The 7055-nt window shown below is 42.4% G+C and overlaps 1 protein-coding gene and 1 pseudogene across 6 annotated transcripts in view; both read right to left on the minus strand.

Annotated features, from left to right (window-relative positions):
* Positions 1 to 7055, minus strand: part of Osbpl9 (oxysterol binding protein like 9) — a 176597-nt gene that overhangs the window by 142974 nt on the left and 26568 nt on the right. The window lies entirely within an intron of this gene.
* On the minus strand, positions 4836 to 5246 carry LOC108490608 (annotated as a pseudogene).

Genomic DNA, 7055 nt, shown 5'->3' on the forward strand with positions numbered 1-7055 from the left:
AGGAGTTAGGACGGTTGTTAGTCGCCATGTGGGTGCTGGCATCAAACCCAGCACCCAAGAGCAGCCAGTGCTCTTAACCACTGAACAATCTCTCCAGTCCCCCACTTAGAACTTTTACAAAATGTTAAAGAAAAAAGACTAACATGTTAAATGATCATAACACAGCAAAAATGAGTGTTACATGAATAGAAGCACAAAGTGCTATAAGCTCCAGAAAGCAACACTGAAGTGAGCAGAGTTTCAAAAAGGGGTTTAAAAGATGTTTCAAGGCCAGCTGTGGTGTCACATGCCTTTAATCCCAGCACTTAGGAGGCAGAAGCCAGCCTGTGAGTTGGGAGGCCAGCCTGGTTTACAAAGTGAGTTCCAGGCCAGCTGAGGCTACAGGGAGACCCTGTCTCAAAAAGATTTAAAAACAAACACATACATAGCACCAGTGAAATGGTCCCATGGGGAAAGGCACTTGCCACAAAGTATGATGACCTGAGTTTGACTGGCTCTTGGAAGTGTATCCTTTTTCAATAAAGGATACTATCTCCATGTGCCTTAATTCTTTTTCCTAGGACCCAAGATCTGGAACCACCCCCCCAGTGGGTAGCCACTGAATCCTATAATCAGCTGATACCAAGACTAGCAGGATTGCTGCAAGTTTGAAGCCAGCCTGGTCTACAAAGCAAGTTCTAGGCCAGCTTGGGCTACATAGTAAGGCTCTTGCCGCCTCACAATGAAACAAAGCAAAAAAAGAAACAAGCAAAACAGAACAGAACAAAACAATCTTCAATGGCCCTAAACTACTAAGATTCAAATTTCTATTTATTTATTTACTTATTCATTTGGTCTTTTTGAGACAGGGTCTTCCTTTAGCCCCAGCTGGCTTGGAACTCACTACATAGACCAGACTTGGCCTTGAACTCACAAAGATCTGCCTGCCTCTGCCTCCCAAGTGCTGGAATTAAAGGTGTGTGCCACCACGCCCAGCTCAAATTTCTTTTTATTTTATTTCATGTGTATGAGTGTATTGCCTGTGTGTAAGTGCACCTGTGTCATGCCATGCCCACAAAGGTCAGAAGATGGTGTCAGATTCCCCTGGAACTGGAGTTACAGATGCTGTTAGCTGCCATGTGGGTGCTGAGTACTGAACCCGGGTCCTCTGCAAGAGCTCTAAACCACTGAGCTATCTCTCCAGCCCCCATATCCAAATTTCTCATTAGCTACTAGTGGAGACTTTGCTTAGCCCACCTCTGGCCCATCTCGAAAACCCCATCATTCCTGTGCCCCAGCCTGATCTTTCAGTTCCCTAAACCAACCAATCACCTTCTTATCTTAGGACTTTTCCATAGACAGTTCTCATTGCCTGGAGTGTTTTCACTTACCCCTCCTGGTTCCTTCAACAGGGTGATTCCTACTTACCCTCAGGAGAGCTCTAACTGAACCCCTCCCTCCCCCATTACATTACAACCATTCCTCCCACAAGCAGAATTGTTTGAAGACTATCTTTTTTTCCTTCATAATTCTGTGGGGAAATAAATTTCCCTGGATTTCTGTGTTCCAATCAAAAGCCCTAGAGGCCTCGCACCATTTCCACGTGCCACAAGAATGTTTTCATTTTTCTCTGATCTAAAGGGCAATAAAAATTTATTTTATTTCCCAGAAAAGTCTGAAAACTTATATCCTGGAATAGATCCCTAGGCTAAAGCCCCAAGGTGGCAGGAAGAGAAGTATAGCTACCGCTTCAGACATCTGCATGTAACAAAGGTAAACCACTGCACAAACTTGGTCTCCATGTTGTAAAAGCAGAGACCCACAAAACCGCCTGGGTCCTACCGAGATTTTCTTTTTTAATTTTATTTACTATTTTTATTTTATGTGTATGAGTGTATTGCCTGCATGTATATAAGTGCACCCATGTCATGCAATGCCCAAGGAGGTCAGAAGAGGGCATCAGGCCAAACCAAGAGATAAAGGTTATTTCCTCTCCCCTGTGTCTACAGTACTCAAACACTTTACAAAATAACATAAAACAAGAGCCAGACAATACGTAGATTTGGCTGTGAGCCAGCTGGATGATGCTTTCCTGGGAGAAAGTAACTGGGCCTCTAGTTGCTCACAGTTTCCATTCCAGCAGCTGTCTCGACATATTTGGCATAGATGAACACAAGTGACCCTCTAGAATTTAGAATATAGGGCTAGGAAAAGAACTCAGCCAGTAAAGTGCTTGCCCTGAAACCACAAGGGCCAGAGCTTGATCTCCAGTACCGACATAAAAAAGCCACGCTTGTAATCCAAGCATGGTTGAAGTCAAAACAGGCAGGCCAGGATCCCCAGGGCCTAGTAGCCAGCCAGCCTGATGTATTTGGCAAGTCCTAGGCCAGTGAGAGACCCTGTCTCAAACACACACACAAAGAACGTAGAATCTCTTTTCTGTCCTACAATCCTGGCTCAGCATGGGACTGGGAACACCTGACTAGTCTGCAGGGCACCTGCTCTGCTCTTACGACATCATTCTAGGGTCAGGATTAGGACAAAAGTGGGCCAACGAACACGTACACTAAGGGTAAAATTAATAAGGATAAATATTGAAACCTACCAAGTACTTAAACTATAATTAAGCACTTCTGAAACTGCTTCTTTAATGTTCATGATCGCTGACAGAATGTGAATTCTAGGTTTACAGTAGAGACTCCCAAAGTATTCATTTGTTCAACAAGTGAATGATAGATGGGACACACACAGATAATCATTTAAAACTTCAATAACCTTATACACTCTATCTGAAACTTCCATTATCTTGATTAGAATGACAAGAAAATAAAAATAGAGCTGTGCTCATTTTAGTTGCTCAAGAACAAATTAAATTTTATTGTCTGATACTAGGTCTGCTAAGCCTGTCTCAAAGAAAAAGAACCTTTGCCCTTCATGTCTTCTTATCTGCTTAATGCACCCACCTCCCCCAAACAGCATTCTAGTCTAATGTAGAGTAGCTCTGGGTAGAAAACCCTCAGGCCTTCTAGGTTTTCTTCAGGATGTTCCTAGTGGAAACCCATTCATTCTGAAGAGCCTAGGATCCAGAAACAGCATTTGCCTTGCATAGACCACCGCAGCAGGGAGGCCAGGGACAAAGCCTAACCCCCAAATGTTTTGACAGCTTAACAGCAGGAGATACAATTTAGCACATACATAATCCCCTGCTGAGAAGCAATCTGGGGTGGGGTTAAGCAGCTTTTTGTTTACTGTGGAATTAAAGGACCTCCTGGAAAAAAAAAATTAGTAAATTAATAAAATAAAAAACAAATCCTGGGGCTGGAGAGATGGCTCATCAGTTAAGAGCAGAGGACCCAGGTCCAATTCCCAGCACACACACGGTGGCTACGAACCATCTTTAACTCCAGTTCTAGGGGAATCCGAAGCCCTCCTCTGACCTCTGCAGCACTGTATGACAGGGGTGCATTCACATACATGCAGGCAATACACTCATACACATAAAATAAAAATAATAAAATATTTTTTAAAAATCCGTTTTTTCCTGGCACTAAAATCTATTTAAAAAGCAGAATTTAACACTGCCAAAACAAATTTCAAAAACTATTCTAAAAAATACTTTTCTAAAGTCCATTTAATGGGAGGAACCCATGTATACATACTGCAACAGACTGGATGAAATGAATCCACCACCACCCCCATTCCTATGTTCCCAACTCCCAAAGAGGTGGGTGGTTAGGGGTTGGTCAGGTCACAAACGTCTCTGCAGGCATGGGTGGGATTAGTGCCTTTATAAAGAGGCTCCAGAGAGCAAGTTCTTACTTTCTGCTTTATGAGGACAGGAAGAGGCAACACTTATGAACTAGAATTTTATTTTTATTTGTTTTGGAGACAGGGTCTCACTGTGTAGCCCTAGCTGGCCTGGAGCTCAATATAGACCTGGCTAGCCTAGAACTCACGGAGATCCACCTGCCTCAGCCTCTTGAGTCCTGAAAATAAAGGCATGTCCCAACATGCTGGGCCACAGAATTTTATTTTTATTTTATTTAGTTTTTTATTTACTTAAATTTTTTTTTCATTTTAAACAAGAAGTTTGTTTAAACAACAAGATGCTTGACTTGAAGGGAAAATTATCTTGGATTCATTTTCTTTCAAGACAGATTGCCCTACATGTAACAGCTATATACAAAAAACATAAAATTGTCCTTGCTTTTACAATGATAAATGAAAAACAAAGTTCTCCAATCGAAAAAGTTTTGCAAGGATTTTTGTGTTGTTTTGGTTTTTGGTGTTGATTTTTGGTTTTTGTTAAAACAATTAGAGCAGCTGGGCGTGGTGACACATGCCTTTAGTCCCAGCACTGGGGAGGCAGATGCAGGCAGATCTCTGTGAGTTTAAGGCCAACCTGGTCTACATAGTGAGTTCCAGGCCAGCTGGGGCTACAGGGAGACCCTGCCTTGATAAGAGCTGACTGAGCATGCTGCTAATGGAGGAGGAGAGGTTTTCACAGAACCAGTGCTTTCCCATACCGTCTCCATTTGATGTCAACCAAAACATAACACCCGCCATTTAGATTAAAAAGAAAAGCCAGGTGTGGTGGCGCAGGCCTTTAATCCCAGCACTTGAGAGGCAGAGGCAGGTGGATCTCTGTGAGTTCGAGGCCAGCCTGGTCTACATAGTGAGTCCCAGGACAGCTGGGGCTACAGGGAGACCTTGTCTCAAAAATACCAAAAGAAAAAGTTAAAAAAAAAGAAAAGAAAAAGGTGCAATACATTTGTGAACAAACAGCAGTTACTTTATGTACAATAAAGGAACGGGGGTGGGGGAATGAAAGAATAGAGGAAACTATACTGTAGCCATCAGTATGTGATGGAACCAAATTGCTGCTTTCTAATTGAGAATGTATTCTTGTTCTGTAACAAAATTTTGGAATGAAGCAGCAGGTTCCCTTTGCAGTAGACACGGCCTGTCTGCTGCTGGAACATGTAATTGTATCTTCCCCAATTGTATCTTCGTCCTCCAGTTCCAACCTTACAGGTGTGTCTGTTTCATTGATTGGCTGCCCATCAAACTGGAATCTGATCTGCCTCATTGACAAACCCTGTCATTCACAATAGGCTTTCATTAGTTTGCTAAGCGCTGCATGCCTCTTAACCTTAAACTGCGCCACAGAACCGTCCTGCCCACCACCTATGATGGTGGTTCTCAGACTTGACTGCTTCCTTGGGTTTCTCCTTGGCCACGGCGAGCAGAGTCTTCTCAGCTGCCATGTCACAAAGGAGGTACCAGGTCTGCACTAGCAGCACCAAAAGCAGCAGAAGCTATGTATTTAATTTTTTTTTTTTTTGAGACAGAGTCTCATGTTCCAGCTGGCCTAGAACTCACTATGTAGACCAGGTTGGCCTCAAACAGAGAGATTTATCTACCTCTGCCTCCAGAGTGCTGGAATTTAATTCCAGCATGTACCACCACACCCCACCCATATTTTTTTTGGCTTTTTGAGACAGGGTCTCTCTGTATCCCCAGCTGAACTAGAACTATGTAGACCAGGCTGGCCTTGAACTCACAGAGTTCAGCCTGTCTCTGCCTCCCAAGTACTGGGATTAAAGGCATGCACCACCATGCCTGGCTCCCCAGAATTTTATTTTTAAAGAAAACTTCTGTTCTATCATTTTTTTAGAGGAAAGAGAATTTTTCTTCTGTTTGAGAATTAATGAATTGGGTAAAAATTGTTACAGAACATGGCCACTGAAACTGGTTGGTAAGTGTTTCAGAACTAGTCTAATAGGCAAAGTTCCCGAGTGGAAGCAGCCTAAGAGGAGGAGATACCTTGCATCAAGGGTGGCTCACAATTTTCTCAACCCTAGAGCGGTCTACCTCTCTGTCCACCTTCCCTAAAACCCTAAGAACCTTTCAAGAGCATACTAAGAAATACTCAGCTCAATGTCAGATTTAAGTCTGCTCCTCATAAAGGCTCACCAGCCCAATAGAGCCTCAGTCACCATACTCTGGTTATGTTTTATTTTACCTGAACTATATATAGTATCCTACTGAAAAACACATCTTTGAGGGCTGGCAAGATGGTTCAGTGGGTAAAAGTGCTTGCAGCACAAACTTGATGACTTGAGTTCAATTCCCAGAAAGCTCAGTGGAAGGAGAGACCCAACTGAAAGTTGTCCTCTGGCCTCCATACATGCGTTCTTGAAGGAGAGCGCCCCTCAGACTCCCTCTCTGTCCTCTGAGAAAGAGCTGCCCTCCGCCTGACTCTGGAAATCCCCTAGATTGATCGAACCCTTTCCTCGTACATCTGTTTATGGTTTCTACAGAAACAGTCTGGGGCAGAAGAGGAAGAATGTTCTGCCCCAGGTAAGCTAGCCAATGGCTGTATAGGTTAAGGCTCTGAAAATCAGCCCTAGATTGTTCGAACCCTCTCCTGGTATATCTGTTTATGGTTTCTATAGACATCCCCTGCTCTGCAGTTTTTGTGGTTTCAATGATTAAAAACCCTGTGTTTCCACAGCTCGTGGTCGCAGTGTAGCTCCTGAGCCTGTCTGCATCCCCGGCCAGTCAGTTTCAATAAAGCAGTTTCCTGAGTCTCCGAGTGGTCAATTCAGTGTCCAAGTGGTCAATTCAGGGAATTTTTCAGACTCCAAACATTCTGACATGTCTAATGAGGTATGTATGTGCATAAGTATGCACATGCACACACACACACATGCACAAACACAATGATAATAAATTGATTTTTTTTTTTATTTAATAATAACCACATACTTATGAGAAGCATTTCATTACATCTGCATTGACATATTCAATAACAATTTTGAGCTAGGATGCATCTCTTACAAAATTGGCTGTAAATTTTTAGGTTTACAGTTGAATTAATATAGTTATACAACATTGTACTCCGTATAAACCCTGTAAGACATAAAATTAAATGAGGTTTTAACCTGTAAAAAAGATCTCCATTTCATTATTAAAATACAGAATTTCATACAAAAAAACTTCATTTTTAATGCAATTGACATTGTTTGCACATGTGTTTCTAATCTCTATATATCTGATTATTACTAATCACA

The sequence above is a fragment of the Nannospalax galili genome, unplaced genomic scaffold (genome assembly GCF_000622305.1).
Source record: "Nannospalax galili isolate Female #2095 unplaced genomic scaffold, S.galili_v1.0 scaffold713, whole genome shotgun sequence".
In the NCBI taxonomy this organism is placed as follows: domain Eukaryota; kingdom Metazoa; phylum Chordata; class Mammalia; order Rodentia; family Spalacidae; genus Nannospalax; species Nannospalax galili.